The following is a 14,915-nucleotide window of genomic DNA, read 5'->3' on the forward strand; positions in this document are numbered from 1 at the left end:
TAAGGAGTATGGAAGCGATCATTCCTATTTCCTTATGAAAATGTGACTGCCTATCTGGTATGTTGCCTTTTGGTTTCATAACCACAGATTTGCAACAGGCAAGCAGCCAGTGCAGTCGGAGCATTTAGGTTTTGTTTCAGGGGAACAAAGATGGCAGCCTCCTCGTCTCACACCAGGTTTCAGTAATAAAGGTAACAAAGATGTTCATGACCTTCAAGCAATATTTCAGATTTTGGTACATCCCTCGTAGCTGTGTCACCCAGTTACCTTCAAGGAAATTCAGTGGTTCCCTGCTCCTGAAACCTGACAGAGAAGCTGTCACTCATCTTGTCGATGTTCAATGTTGAGGCCTTTGGGTCTCCACTGAAGTACGCCGAAGACGACGAGCATCTCCGCACTGTGCATGCAGACTTGCGCATGTGCAGTACAGAGCTGCTTGTCTTTGGAAGCACTCAGGCACACAGACGCGGCTGGCGGGAGATCTAAAAGGGGGGTCCTGGCAGTGGCACAAGGGGATGTAGCGAAGGAACAGGAAGGCACCAAGGGATTCAGATGCATCTCTTAGGTGGGTTTTTTTTTTATAGAGGTTACAGCTGTCCTTTTAAACATAACGCTAATATGGTTCCCAAGTTGCTGGAAAAGTTAATACTCAAACGTTTCACTTCTCGTAGAAGCTTATTGATGAGCTTGCCATACCAGAATTATCAGATTCACTTGAGCTGTTCTACGCTGTTTAGGCAATGCAAGTTAATCTGATATGTCCTGAAACATGCAATGCTGAGCATGTCTGATTTGTCAGATCTACTGAACGTAGCCTCTTACCGTATATACTCGCATATAAGCCGACACCCCCTCCCCCCCCCCCCCCATCTTTTACCCCAGAAAGCAGGAAAAAGTTATTGCTGCACATGGAAGAAGGAGACGCACATGGAAGGGGAAGGGGGTTGCTGCACATGGAAGAGGGTGCAGCACATGGAAGGAGAAGGGGGTTGCTGCACATGGAAGAGGGTGCAGCACATGGAAGGAGAAGGGGGTTGCTGCACATGGAAGAGGGTGCAGCACATGGAAGGGGAAGGGGGTTGCTGCACATGGAAGAGGGTGCAGCACATGGAAGGGGAAGGGGGTTGCTGCACATGGAAGAAGGAGGCGCACATGGAAGGGGAAGGGGTTGCTGCACATGGAAGAAGGAGACGCACATGGAAGGGGAAGGGGGTTGCTGCACATGGAAAAGGGAGATGCCCATGTAATGGAAAGGGGGTGCTGGACATGGAAGAGTGAGATGCACATGGAAGGGGGAGGGAGTTTCCCCCTACCCCCGTGATTTGCAGAGCTTTCTGCAGTGGAGCGTTCACTTGCCAGTCCAGTCCAGGCTGATGTGACCCCTGTAATGGTTTTGGTGGTTAGAGGAGTGCCGAGTGCCAGCGTCACATGCCCGGGGCCCCGTAATGCTGTCTGCGGGTAGAGGAGAGCTGAATATCAGCATCACATGTCCGGGTATTCCCTTCTTCCCTGTGTCTCAAGATGGCGTCATAGATATGAGACACAGTGAGCGCGTCAGAGAAGGGAATCCCCGGACACGTGATGCTGACACTCTGCACTCCTCTACCCGCAGACAGCATTACGGGCCCCGGACATGTGACGCTGGCACTCGGCACTCCTCTACACCATTACGGGGGCTCAGGACTGGACTAGGAAGTGCGGAGAGCTCCACTGCACAAAGCTCTTCAAATCACAGGGGGGAGAATTCGGGGAGGAATCCGCTCCAGTCGGATACCGCAGGGGGGAAAACACACGTTTTTACACGTACCGGAGCGAGGGGGAACACTTTAGCATCATGACTCGCATATATGCCGAGACACCCACTTTTTACCACTTTTTTGGGGTCAAAAATTCGACATATATGAGTATATATGGTATATTCTGGCCAGAAATAGCCAGGCACTGAGTGATATGATCGCACCATTAAAGGAAATTTGAGGCGAGAGTGATTTCATTTTAACCACTTGAGGACTGCAGTGCTAAACCTCCCTAAAGACCAGGCCATTTTTCACAATTCAGACCACTGCAGATATAACTATTTATTGCTCGGTCATACAACTTACCACCCAAACAAATTTTACATATTTTCTTGTCACTAGGACAGCTTTCTTTTGGTGCTATTTGATTGCTGCTGCGATTTTTAGTTTTTTTTATATTCATCAAAAAAGACAGGAATTTTGCACAGCTAGGCAGCAAAAAAAAGTCACACATGTGGTATCGCCGTACTCAGGAGAAGTAGTACAATGTGTTTTGGGGTGTATTTGTACACATACCCATGCTGGGTGGGAGAAATATCTCTGTAAAGGACAACTTTTTTTTCATTTTTTTTTTTATTTTTTTTTACACTAAATTGTCCATTTACAGAGATATTTCTCCCACCCAGCATGGGTATGTGTAAAAATACACTGCAAAACACGTTATACTACTTCTCTCGAGTACAGCGATACCACACCTGTGACCCTTTTTTTGCAGCCTAGCTGTGCAAAGGGGCCCAAAGTCCAATGTGTACCTTTAGGATTTCACAGTTCAATTTTACTCATTTACTTTCCAGACTACTCCTCACGGTTTAGGGCCCCTAAAATGCCAGGGCGGTATACGAACCCCACAAGTGACCCCATTTTGGAAAGAAGACACCCCAAGGTAGTCTGTTAGGGGTATGGTGAGTTCATAGAAGATTTGCTTGGGATGTACCGCTTAATGCCAAGGTGCCCGGTAAAATGTACGAGGGACTCGTCTATGCAGATGTTCTGTTCAGGGGTGTAAACATCTGCAAATTTGGACGACAGGTGGTCTGAAGGGCCGAATTTTGTGAAGCCGGTCATAGTCAGAGTTGTATTGTCATTGAAGTGCAGGAAGCGCAGGATGTCCTCAAAACGTGCCCTGGACATGGCAGCAGAGTACATGGGCATGTGATGGGTGCGTAGACCAATAGGACTGCAATAAATTTTATTTTTTTTAGTGAGACCCATGTTGAGGAGAAGGCCAAAAAAACATTTTAAATTTGGAAACTGTGACTGGTTTCCACCAAAACGGCTGGGCATGGAAGCTGCTCGGATTGGCGGTGATAAATTGTGTGGCCTTACGGTTGGTCTCTGCCACGACTAAGTTGTAGAGATCCTCGGCGAAGATCAGATGAAAAGCGTCTAGGGCCGATCCTAGATGATCTGTCTCCACCTGGACTCCAGACTGGGCGGTGAAAGGGGGCACTATGGGTGCGCCAGAACCAGGGGGTTGCCAATCGGGATTTGCCAGCACCTCTGGGAGTGTAGGGGTTCTGCGGGCCCGTGTTTCTGGTGGCTGCGACCGGGGTCTTACTGCAGGTGCCACCGAACCAGTTTCAACTGCCTTGCTGGTGCTCGCCACTTCACCAGGGTCTACGGCAGTACTGGTTTCAAGTCCAGGATGTGCTGCACTGCTGGTGCATGCCTCACCATGAAAAACTGGATCAGCGCTAGCACCACTCTGCTGCCCTTGAGGTTGATCCTGCACCACCTGCGGTCCACTGACATGGGGTCGGGTACACCTGGCGCTAGCAGGGACCCCAACCTCGTCATCGTCTGTATCGGTCAGAGAGCCACTGCTATCTACAGGTTCATAATCTGAGCCGGATGATTAGTCTGATGAAAAGTCCCAATCACTCTCATCTGACTGGGCCAGAATCCTGTAGGCCTCGTGCAGGGAATACCCCTTTCAGTGTGGGGAACTCACTATCAGGGCTGTCGTCCTCTCTGGTGGTCGTCTGAGAACACTGTGACTACCAGAGGAGGAGGCAGCCTGTATAATACACTTTCCATTGGCTTTTTCGAATCATCGCAGCCTGCCGGTGCTGCTAATTGGCGGGCTGATGACGGAGGGGGGGCCGCAAAGCATGCCAGGCGATGCGAGCGATCACCGGCAAAACAGTGTTCCAGGACCTGATGTCAATTGGCGTTAGGCAGTCCTGGGGCTGCTGCCGCGGTCACGCCCATGGGCGTTACCTGGTCTTGAAGTAGTTAAACAATACTAGTAGCCTGGCTTTCCTGCTGAGCCTCTGCCTCTAATACTTTTAGGGCTCGTTTCCACCATAGCGAATCCGCATGCGGCGCCGACATGCGGATTCGCTTGGTACATTGAAGTGGCCGGGGCTGTTTCCATATGTGCGGCGTGCGGGAGCGATTTGGTGGCGGGCCAAATCTGCACGACTGGACCCACAGAATTCGCCTGCGTCGGGAATCCGTGCGAATCGCCGCTAATGTATTTAATAGGAAAAACGCATGCGGTTTTTACATGCGTTTTTACCCGCGATTCGCGTGCGATTTCGCACCTTTTTTAATGTTATTTTGCCCTGGCAGTGTCATGGTTAATTTCGCATGGCACCCTGCCATGCAAAATCGCACGGGAAATTGCGGGTAAAAACGCATGTGGAAACGCATCCGCAAGCGTTTTTACAAGCGTCGGGATGCCGGCGAAATCGCGTCGCAACAGTGGAAACGAGCCCTTAGCCATAGACCCTGAACAAGCATGAAGATCAGGTGTTTCTGACAAGATAGCCACATGCTTGTTTCAGGTGTGTGATTCAGACACTACTGATGCCAGATTTTAATCAGCAAGCCTGCCAGGCAACTGGTACTTTTTAAAAGATACATGAGGCGCCCCCCCCCCCCCCAAAAAAAAGTTTGACTCACCGGGGGCTTCTTCCAGCCCCCAGAAGTGTCTGTGTCCTTTGGTGCAGCTACGAAGTCACCCAGTCATCAGCTGTTCCTTCCATAATGGCCGGCGACCAGGCCGAGTTGGCTTCTTCTGTGCATGCGCACATGCACCGCTCGTATCCATGCTACCTTGGCCAGGTGCATCCTGCACAGAACGCTCCCAGCCATGGGACAGTGAGCGGCACATATGCGCACCAGCGCATACACAGAAGCAGCCGACCCAGCCAGATCACCGGCCATGCTGCAGATTCTCGGATCGCTTCACACACAATGCACGGAATGGAAACCGTTCCATTGCCGTGCATTGAGACCAGGAGAATCGTGGTGCGATGCGGCTATGTCGCCCAATCGCACCGCATATAATGGAAACGCCCCCCCCCCCCCCCCCCCCCAAAAAAAGAAATCTACAACAATCCACTTATTAAATTAGAGCTAAGGGGTTGATGGCAAGGCACTGGCCCTAAAATTTTCTTTCTCAATACAATATGAGAATGAGCAGTTTCTTAACCACTTCAGCCTACAGCTTCGAAAATCTTATGCATCCGAGCAATGTTCACCTCCCATTCATTCGCGAATAACTTTATCGCTACTTATCAAAATTAATCTATATCTCGTTTTTTCCGCCACTAATTAGGCTTTCTTTGGGTAGTACATTTTGCTAAGAGGCACTTTACTGTAAATGCATTTTAACAGGACGATTAAGATAGAAATGGAAAAAAATCATTATTTCTCAGTTTTTGGCCATTATAGTTTAAAATTAATACATGCTACAGTAATTAAAACCTATGCATTTTATGTGCAAATTTGTCCCGCTTATTACACCGTTTAAATTACGTCCCTATCACAATTTATGGCGCCGATATTTTATTTAGAAATAAAGGTGCATTTTTTCAATTTGCGTCCATCACTATTTACAAGCTTATAATTTTAAAAAATTTAATAAGATACTCTCTTGACATGTATATTTAAAAAGTTCAGACCCTTAGGTAACTATTTATGTAGTTTTTTTTTTATTTTTTTTAATTTTTTTTATTTTTTTTTAATACAAAAATGTATTTGGGTAATTTTAGTTTGTGAGGGAAACTGCTAATTTTAGATGTAATATAATGTATTTTTTTATTTAATAAAAGTATGTGGGTGCAGTTTACTATTTGGCCACAAGATGGCCACATTCAAAAAATTCCTGGATGCGAACAATGTCGCATCTAGGAACTAAAATGAAGAGAAGAAGTTTCCTGGGGGCAGAAATACCACGCTCTCTGAGAAAGCGTCGGTATTTCTGCCGGGGACTTAGATCGGTGAATGGGAATTATATTCCCATTCACTGATCGGGGGGGGGGGGGGGGGGGGGCATCGGGAGCCCGATCGCGCGCACCACACTGCTGCAGCACCACTGCCTATCTGGACGGATATATGCGTCCAGATATGGCGAAGTGGTTAAAATGTGGTCAGAATGAAATGTTATTGCTATTCCTCTCCATGTAGATGGTGTAATTTTAAAAATCACTGTATGCCTATGGGACTAGTTAGATGGGGGGGGGGAGGGGAAGGCAGGGGAAACGGGAGCATTTCATGCGCTCCTGGGAGTGTGTAAGGGCATAAAAAAGGTCCAAAAAAGCAACAACCTCTTAACTAAAACACTATGCAAAATAGAAATCTGCCTCCAGGTATTTACAATTTATTCCAACAGTTCTGGAGGTGTGTGGCTTTCAGGGACAACAGAGACAATTTGTATATTCATGAATTCTAGATGGCTTCTTCAAATTTTCATTTGTGTTTGTAATTTAATGGTACCCAATGCAGAACAATATGGTGCATTACTAATTGAACAGGCATGCAGCCTTCTTTAACCACTTGAGGACCGTGGGCTTTACCCCCCTTAAGGATCGGCCACTTTTTTTCCATTCAGACCACTGCAGCTTTCACGGTTTATTGCTCGCTCATACAACCTACCACCTAAATGAATTTTGGCTCCTTTTCTTGTCACTAATAAAGCTTTTCCCCACAATCCTTCAGGGCAAAGGTGAGACGTAGCTCCTCCCAGGAACAGGAACAGACAGCACTTCCCCTATAAAAAAGTCACATGGTTAGTCCACCCTCAGTGCTGTTTGTTCCTGCGTCCAGGCAGGTCGGCATCTCCCCTTTGGGTGAAGCCTGTGTGCTGGGCTGCAGGTGGATCTCTCTGGGTGGCTGAGACTGTGGTACTGAGGCAGTCTGGCCATGCGCCCCAGGCTGGAGCTTTCCTGGGGTTTGCCTACCTTTCTCTCCCGCTTCCAGGGAGAGCAAGAGTGGAAGGCGTGGGTTCCCCTTGGCGGCCTTGCCGCGGAGTGAGCAGGACGGAGGTAGCCGGCGGCCATGTGCAGCGTGGAGCGCACTGCGGCCATTAGGACGCTTGGCCGTGTCCGGATGCGTACGTTCCGGCGGGTATGCCGAAAGTAACAATTTGTAGTGCCGGCTCATTACTCTCTCTGCAGCTTCCGGGCCGCCACTCATCCATTCGCGGCAGGCCAGGTATGTTTCAAGGGGAAGCTGCGCGGGCCTGTAGCACTGTTGCTCAGAGAGAGTTTGTCCTGCGCTGGATGTGTCAGCTGGAAGCATGTCAGACGCTGAGAGGATTGAGAGCAACCAGGCCGCCCAAAAGGTGAGATAATGGTTTCTCTTTCTGGGCTGATTGTGCTATATGTGTGAGCAGAGTTACATGCCTTGTTGTGTTGTTGTTTATGCCAATACTAAGGCTTCTGCTAAATCTGCTGCTGCTGCAGATAAGCATAGGCATCCTCCTAATGATAAAACATGCCCTTTGTGCAATTTTTATGTTGCCCTATGCAAAAACTCTGTCAGTTGTGCATACAGAAGGTTGTAGGGGAGGAGCCGATTCACTCTGTTCAGGATACATTGAATCCTTTAGAGAGGTGATTTATGCTTCATTGGAATCAATTAAGTCCTCATTATTGAATACTAATCCATCCACTTCTCAGGTTGTTGTATCTGGAGTATCTGTGACTGAAGTTGATAGTTTCAGACACTAGAGAAATAGAATCTGAATCTGTTTCAAAGTTTAAATTCTGTATTGAGGATGTGGTAGCTGTTTTGTTTATTCATAATCAATTATACAAAGCTGAAGGATCCACTTAATTAAAAGGTGGATGTTTATTTGAAAAGGTCTTGGGAGGCTAGTGCGGCTATGTTTAGGCCGGCTTTTACCTCTACATGTGTAGCCACAACTTTGGAGCTGTGGATTAATCAGTTCAAAGCTAACATACTGGCTGGTGCACCTGTTTTGCAATTGTTTAATTCTATTGCTATTTTCATTTAAACTGCTGCATATTTATCAGATGCTTCTGCTGAAGCAATTAGGTTTACTGCCAGGTCCATTGCGCTGTTTCTATTAGAGCCTTGTGGCTTAAAATATGGGATGGTAATATCTCATCCAAAAACAGGCTGTGTGGTGTCCCTTTTTCAGGTGAATTGTTGTTTGGTCCAGAACTGGATTCAGCTTTGGAAAAAACATTGAATAAAAATAAAGTTTTGCTTAAGAAACAGAAGACTGTGGTAGCAATATTTTTCGTAAGGCAGGAGGTGGACTTTTGACAAGTCCAGGAAAGGGGGCTTTAAGTCTAAAGCTCTAGAGTCCCAGTCAGAATCCCAATGACTCGTGTCAGGCGGTGGGGGGAAGGCTAAGATACTTTCTCTTAGGTGGGCAAAAGTGTCAAAAAATCCATTTATTCGCCAGACAATGTTTGGTTTCCAAATAGTTTGCCCTTCCTTCACCATCAAGATTTGTGATCTCAAAGGCCCTAAGAGATCCCACTCTGGTTCCAGAGATTTTGAGCATATTGCAGAACATGCTAAGACAGAATTATTATTATTATTATTATTATTATTATTGATTTATAAAGCGCCAACATATTCCGTGGAGCTGTACAAGGTAATGGAATTCATCCTGTGCCTGATTCTGCACCTAACAAACCTGAGTCGGTTTATAAAATTTTTTCGGATGGAATCAGTAAGGGAGTTATTGTTTCCAGAGGCCTTTATGGCATCTCTGGATCTAAGAGATGCATATTGGCATATGCCAATTCACCAAAAATCACAAAAATTCTTAAGTTTTGCAGTGAGAATAAATGGGATGGTAGAACACTTCCAGTTTGTTTGCCTCCTGTTTGGGATCACTTCTGCCCCAAGAATGTTCACAAAAATTCTGGGAGAAGCATTAATTCCGTTAAGGGAACAATCGATTTTAATCATTCCGTATTTAGACGACTTGCTTATTCTAGGAAGTTCAGCAAAACAGCTGAAAATCCATTTGAATCTGGTATCGGAACATCTCCGATCCCTAGGTTGGATCATCAACCTGGAGAAGTCCTCTCTAATTCCAAGTCAGAGAACTCAGTTTCTTGGCATGCTAGTGGATTCAGTAAAACAGATGATTTTCCTTCCTCCCAAGAAGATTCTGAAGATAAGTTGGGCAGTGAAATCATTACAAGGGGAAGACAAAGTTTCCCTAAGAACGATTTTGTCGGTGTTTGGGTTAATGTCATCCACGATGGTGGCAGTTCCCTGGGCATTAGCGCATATCAGGGAGATACAGAGGTTCCTCCTATAAAAATTGGGACGGTCGTCCACAAACATTAGATTTCAAAGTCAAAATCCCTCAAACTGTATGTCTCTGCAACGGTGGTTGGAGGAATCCTACCTTATGAAGGGCAGGCCTTGGAAGGGGCCTGTAGACAACGTAATAACTACGGATGCAAGCGCCTGGGGCTGAGGAGCTCATATAGCTCACAGAGCCTTTCAGGGGAAATGGACAAAATCAGTCTCAAAGGTTATCCAATTGAAAGGAATTAACAGTAGTAAGGCTGGCTTTATTTCAGGTGCAATCGATACTGTTGCAGTCCAATGTTCTGATCCAGTCGAACAACGTTACGGCAGTAGCGTTTATCAACAAACAGAGGCACGCGATTCCTGTTGTTGCAGGAGGAAGCGGAGGACATCTTGTCTTGGGCAGAAAAGAATGTGTCATCCTTGAGAGCTGTTCATCTCAAGGGAACACTCAATATACATGCAGACAAACTGAACAGAAGCAGGATTCTGTCATCAGAATGGTCTCTAAACAAGGAGGTGTTTTCGCAGACATCATAAAACGATGGGGAACACCGTCAATCGATCTGTTTGCAACAGAAGACAATACCCAGATTCAGACTTTTTTCTCTCTCAATCCAAGAGATCAAAGCAGGGGGGTGAATGCGTTCATTCAAGAGTAGAACTTTCCACTTCTGTATGCATTTCCTCCTCTCAATTTGATTTCCGCGGTCATCAGCAAATGGAGAGGTTGTCAAAATTGGATGATTTTGATAGCACCTTGGTGACCGAGAAGGAGCTGGTTTTCAGCTCTCAGGTTAGCATCAGAAGACCCTTGGAGACTTCCTTGCAGGCCGGATCTACTGCTACAAGGGAACCTGTGGCATCCGCATCCAGGAAAATTGAATGTTAGTCTGGATCTTAAATTAGCCTTACTCAAAAAGTTGGGAGTATCTGAGAAGGCAGCCTCTACATTTGTTACTAGCTGTAAGGAAGTTACTAGGAGGATCTATCTGAAATACTGGAAGACTTTCCATCTTTGGTTATCTGGCTCTAAGTTTGATAGCTTGTCAGTCCCAGTAGTCCTGGTTTCTCCAGGACGGTTGGGATAAAAATATTTGTGAGTACGCTTAAGGTGCAGATTGCTACCTTATCTGCTTTTTCAGGTATCAGGTATCCCCTTGTCTTCCTCTCCAATACTGAGATTTCGGAAGGCTCTATCTAGGAAACTGCCAGTTTACAAGCCATATGTTTCTCCTTGGGATTTATCGTTAGTATTAGAGGGGCTGTCCAAAGGTCCGTTTGAGCCGCTAGGGGACAGTTCTTTTAAATTTCTTACATTAAAGACGGTATTTTTAGTAGCCATCACTACAGCCAGAAGGGTTAGTGAGCTACAGGCCTTGTCTATGAAAAGTCCTTATTTTCAGGATAGGTTAGTATTACAGACGGATCCAAAGTTTTGTCCAAAAGTTATGTCTAGGTTTCACAGGTCGCAGGATATTATTTTGCCTACCCTCTGTGAATCCAAGTTGTGGAAAAGAGAGGATTTTTCACTCATTAGATGTTAGATGTGTTCTGGAATACTTGAACAGAGCTGCAGATGTCTGGAAGACCGATTCCTTATCTGTTTTATTTCAGGGAAAACTGTAGGTCAGATAGCTTCTAAATCTACTATGGCTAATTGGATTAGGTTAGCTATTATAGAAGCTTTCAGAGTTATGGGAAGTGAGGCTCCTGCTTCATTTAAAGCTCACTTTTCTAGAGCTAGTGCAGCTTCTTGGGCTAATAATGCAGGGGCTTCGCCTGAGCAAATATGTAAAGCAGCAACGTGGTCAAGCTTTTCTACGTTCATCTGTCATTACCGAATTGATGCAATGTCTGCACACGACCAGGCGGTTGGTAGAAACGTTCTCCAAGCATTGGTCCCACCCTGAGGTTGTATTACTTGTTTATCGTCTCACCTTTGCCCTGAAGGATTGTGGGGAAAAAGCAGAGTTAGTACCTGCTAACGATGTTTTCAACAATCCTTCAGGGCAACAATCCCACCCGGGTGTTAATTGTCTGTGTCTGATAGTTGCACGGTTATGGGTAGTGGAATGTTCACCTGTCGGGTACTTGGCTAAACGCACTGAGGGTGGACTAACCATGTGACTTTTTTATAGGGGAAGTGCTGTCTGTTCCTGTTCCTGGGAGGAGCTACGTCTCACCTTTGCCCTGAAGGATTGTTGAAAACATCGTTAGCAGGTACTAACTCTGCTTTTCTTTTGGTGCTATTTGATTGCTGCTGCGAGTTTTTTACTTTTTATTATATTCAGCAAAAAAGACATGAATTTTGGCAAAAAAATGATTTTGTTAACTTTCTGTGCTGACATTTTTCAAATAAAGTAAAATTTCTGTATACATGCAGCGCGAAAAATGTGGACAAACATGTTTTTGATAAAAAAAAAAAACCATTCAGTGTATATTTATTGGTTTGGGTAAAAGTTTTATAGCGTTTACAAACTATGGTGCAAAAAGCGATTTTTCCCATTTTCAAGCATCTATGACTTTTCTGACCCCCTGTCATGTTTCATGAGGGGCTAGAATTCCAGGATAGTATAAATACCCCCCAAATGACCCTATTTTGGAAAGAAGACATCCCAAAGTATTCACTGAGAGGCATAGTGAGTTCATAGAAGATATTATTTTTTGTCACAAGTAAGCGGAAAATGACACTTTGCGACAAAAAAAAAATGAAATCTGCCACGGACTCACCATGCCCCTCTCTGAATACCTTGAAGTGTCTACTTTCCAAAATGGGGTCATTTGTGGGGTGTGTTTACTGTCTTCGCATTTTGGGGGGTGCTAATTTGTAAGCACCCCTGTAAAGCCTAAAGGTGCTCATTGGACTTTAGGCCCCTTAGCGCAGTTAGGCTGCAAAAAAGTGGCACACATGTGGTATTGCCATACTCAGTAGAAGTAGTATAATGTGTTTTGGGGTGTATTTTTACACATACCCATGCTGGGTGGGAGAAATATCTCTGTAAATGACAATTTTTTAATTTTTTTTTACACACAATTGTCCATTTACAGAGGTCTTTCTCCCACTCAGCATGGGTATGTGTAAAAATACACCCCAAAACACATTATACTACTTCTCCTGAGTACGGCAATACCACGTGTGGCACTTTTTTGCACCCTAACAGCGCTAAGGGGCCCAAAGTCCAATGAGTACCTTTAGGATTTCACAGGTCATTTTGAGAAATTTCGTTTCAAGACTACTCCTCACGGTTTAGGGTCCCTAAAATGCCAGGACAGTAAAGGAACCCCACAAATGACCCCATTTTAGAAAGACGACACCCCAAGGTATTCCGTTAGGAGTATGGTGAGTTCATAGAAGATTTTATTTTTTGTCACAAGTTAGCGGAAATTGATTTTAATTGTTTTTTTTCACAAAGTGTCATTTTCCGCTAACTTGTGACAAAAAATAAAATCTTCTATGAACTCACCATACTCCTAACGGAATACCTTTGGGTCTCTTCTTTCTAGAATGGGGTCATTTGTGGGGTTCCTATACTGCCCTGGCATTTTAGGGGCCCTAAACCGTGAGGAGTAGTCTTGAAACCAAATGTCGCAAAATGACTGTTCAGGGGTATTAAGCATCTGCAAATTTTGATGACAGGTGGTGTATGAGGGGGCGAATTTTGTGGAACCGGTCATAAGCAGGGTGGCCTTTTAGATGACAGGTTGTATTGGGCCTGATCTGATGGATAGGAGTGCTAGGGGGGTGACAGGAGGTGATTGATGGGTGTCTCAGGGGGTGGTTAGAGGGGAAAATAGATGCAATCAATGCACTGGGGAGCTGATCGGAAGGGGGTCTGAGGGGGATCTGAGGGTTTGGCCGAGTGATCAGGAGCCCACACGGGGCAAATTAGGGCCTGATCTGATGGGTAGGTGTGCTAGGGGGTGACAGGAGGTGATTGATGGGTGTCTCAAGGTGTGATTAGAGGGGGGAATAGATGCAAGCAATGCACTGGCGAGGTGATCAGGGCTGGGGTCTGAGGGCGTTCTGAGGGTGTGGGCGGGTGATTGAGTGCCCTAGGGGCAGATAGGGGTCTAATCTGATGGATAGCAGTGACAGGGATTGATTGATTTGTAATTAGTGGGTGTTTGGAGGAGAGAACAGATGTAAACAATGCACTTAGGAGGTGATCTGGCGTCGGATCTGCGGGCGATCTATTGGTGTGGGTGGGTGATCAATTGCCCGCAAGGGGCAGTGCCAGGGGGTGATTGATGGGTGGCAGTGCCAGGGGGTGATTGATGGGTGGCAGTGACAGGGGGTGATTGATGGGTGATTGACAGGTGATCAGTGGGTTATTACAGGGAAGAACAGATGTAACTAATGCACTGGCGAATTGATAAGGGGGGGTCTGAGGGCAATCTGAGCGTGTAGGCGGGTGATTGGGTGTCCGCAAGGGGCAGATTAGGGTCTGATCTGATGGGTAACAGTGACAGGTGGTGATAGGGGGTGATTGATGGGTAATTAGTGGGTGTTTAGAGGAGAGAATAGATGTAAACACTGCGCTTGGGTGGTGATCTGATGTCGGATATGCGGGCGATCTATTGGTGTGGGTGGGTGATCAGATTGCCCGCAAGGGGCAGGTTAGGGGCTGATTGATGGGTGGCAGTGACAGGGGGTGATTGATGGGTGGCAGTGCCAGGGGGTGATTGATGGGTGATTGACAGGTGATCAGTGGGTTATTACAGGGAAGCACAGATGTAAATATTGCACTGGCGATTTGATAAGGGGGGTCTGAGGGCAATCTGAGCGTGTAGGCGGGTGATTGGGTGCCCGCAAGGGGCAGATTAGGGTCTGATCTGATGGGAAACAGTGACAGGTGGTGATAAGAGGTGATTGATGGGTGATTGATGGGTAATTAGTGGGTGTTTAGGGTAGATAACAGATGTAAACACTGCGCTTGGGAGGTGATCTGACGTCGGATCTGCGGGCGATCTATTGGTGTGGGTGATCAGATTGCCCGCAAGGGGCAGGTTAGGGGCTGATTGATGGGTGGCAGTGACAGGGGGTGATTGATGGGTGATTGACAGGTGATCAGGGGGATAGATGCATACAGTACACAGGGGGGGGGGGTCTGGGGAGAATCTGAGGGGAGGGGGTAATCAGGGGGGGGGCAGGGGAGGGATAAAAAAGTGTTGACAGATAGTGACAGGGAGTGATTGATGGGTGATTAGGGGGGTGATTGGGTGCAAACAGGGGTCTGGGGGGTGTGCAGGGGGGGTCTGAGGGGTGCTGTGGGCGATCTGGGGCGGGGGGGGGGTAAAATCAGTGTGCTTGGGGGCGACAGGGTGGCTGCAGCCTGCCCTGGTGGTCCCTCGGACATTGGGACCACCAGGGCAGGAGGCAGCCTGTATAATACACTTTGTAAACATTACAAAGTGTATTATACACTTTGTATGCGGCGATCCGGTGTTTAGTAACCCGCCGGCGCTCCTGAACGGCCGGCGGGTTACTGCGCGAGGTGGGCGGAGCTAGTCCCCGGCGGCCGATCGCGTCACAAATGACGCTATCGCGCCGCCCATGCCCCTTCAAGGACCGCTGCCAATTGT

General features: G+C 46.7%; 1 protein-coding gene across 2 annotated transcripts in view; it reads left to right on the plus strand.

The window, feature by feature from the left end:
- The window catches only part of PIGB (phosphatidylinositol glycan anchor biosynthesis class B), a 49,852-nt gene that overhangs the window by 28,467 nt on the left and 6,470 nt on the right, over nt 1–14,915 (plus strand). The window lies entirely within an intron of this gene.

Source organism: Hyperolius riggenbachi, chromosome 3, assembly GCF_040937935.1.
Source record: "Hyperolius riggenbachi isolate aHypRig1 chromosome 3, aHypRig1.pri, whole genome shotgun sequence".
Lineage (NCBI taxonomy): Eukaryota > Metazoa > Chordata > Amphibia > Anura > Hyperoliidae > Hyperolius > Hyperolius riggenbachi.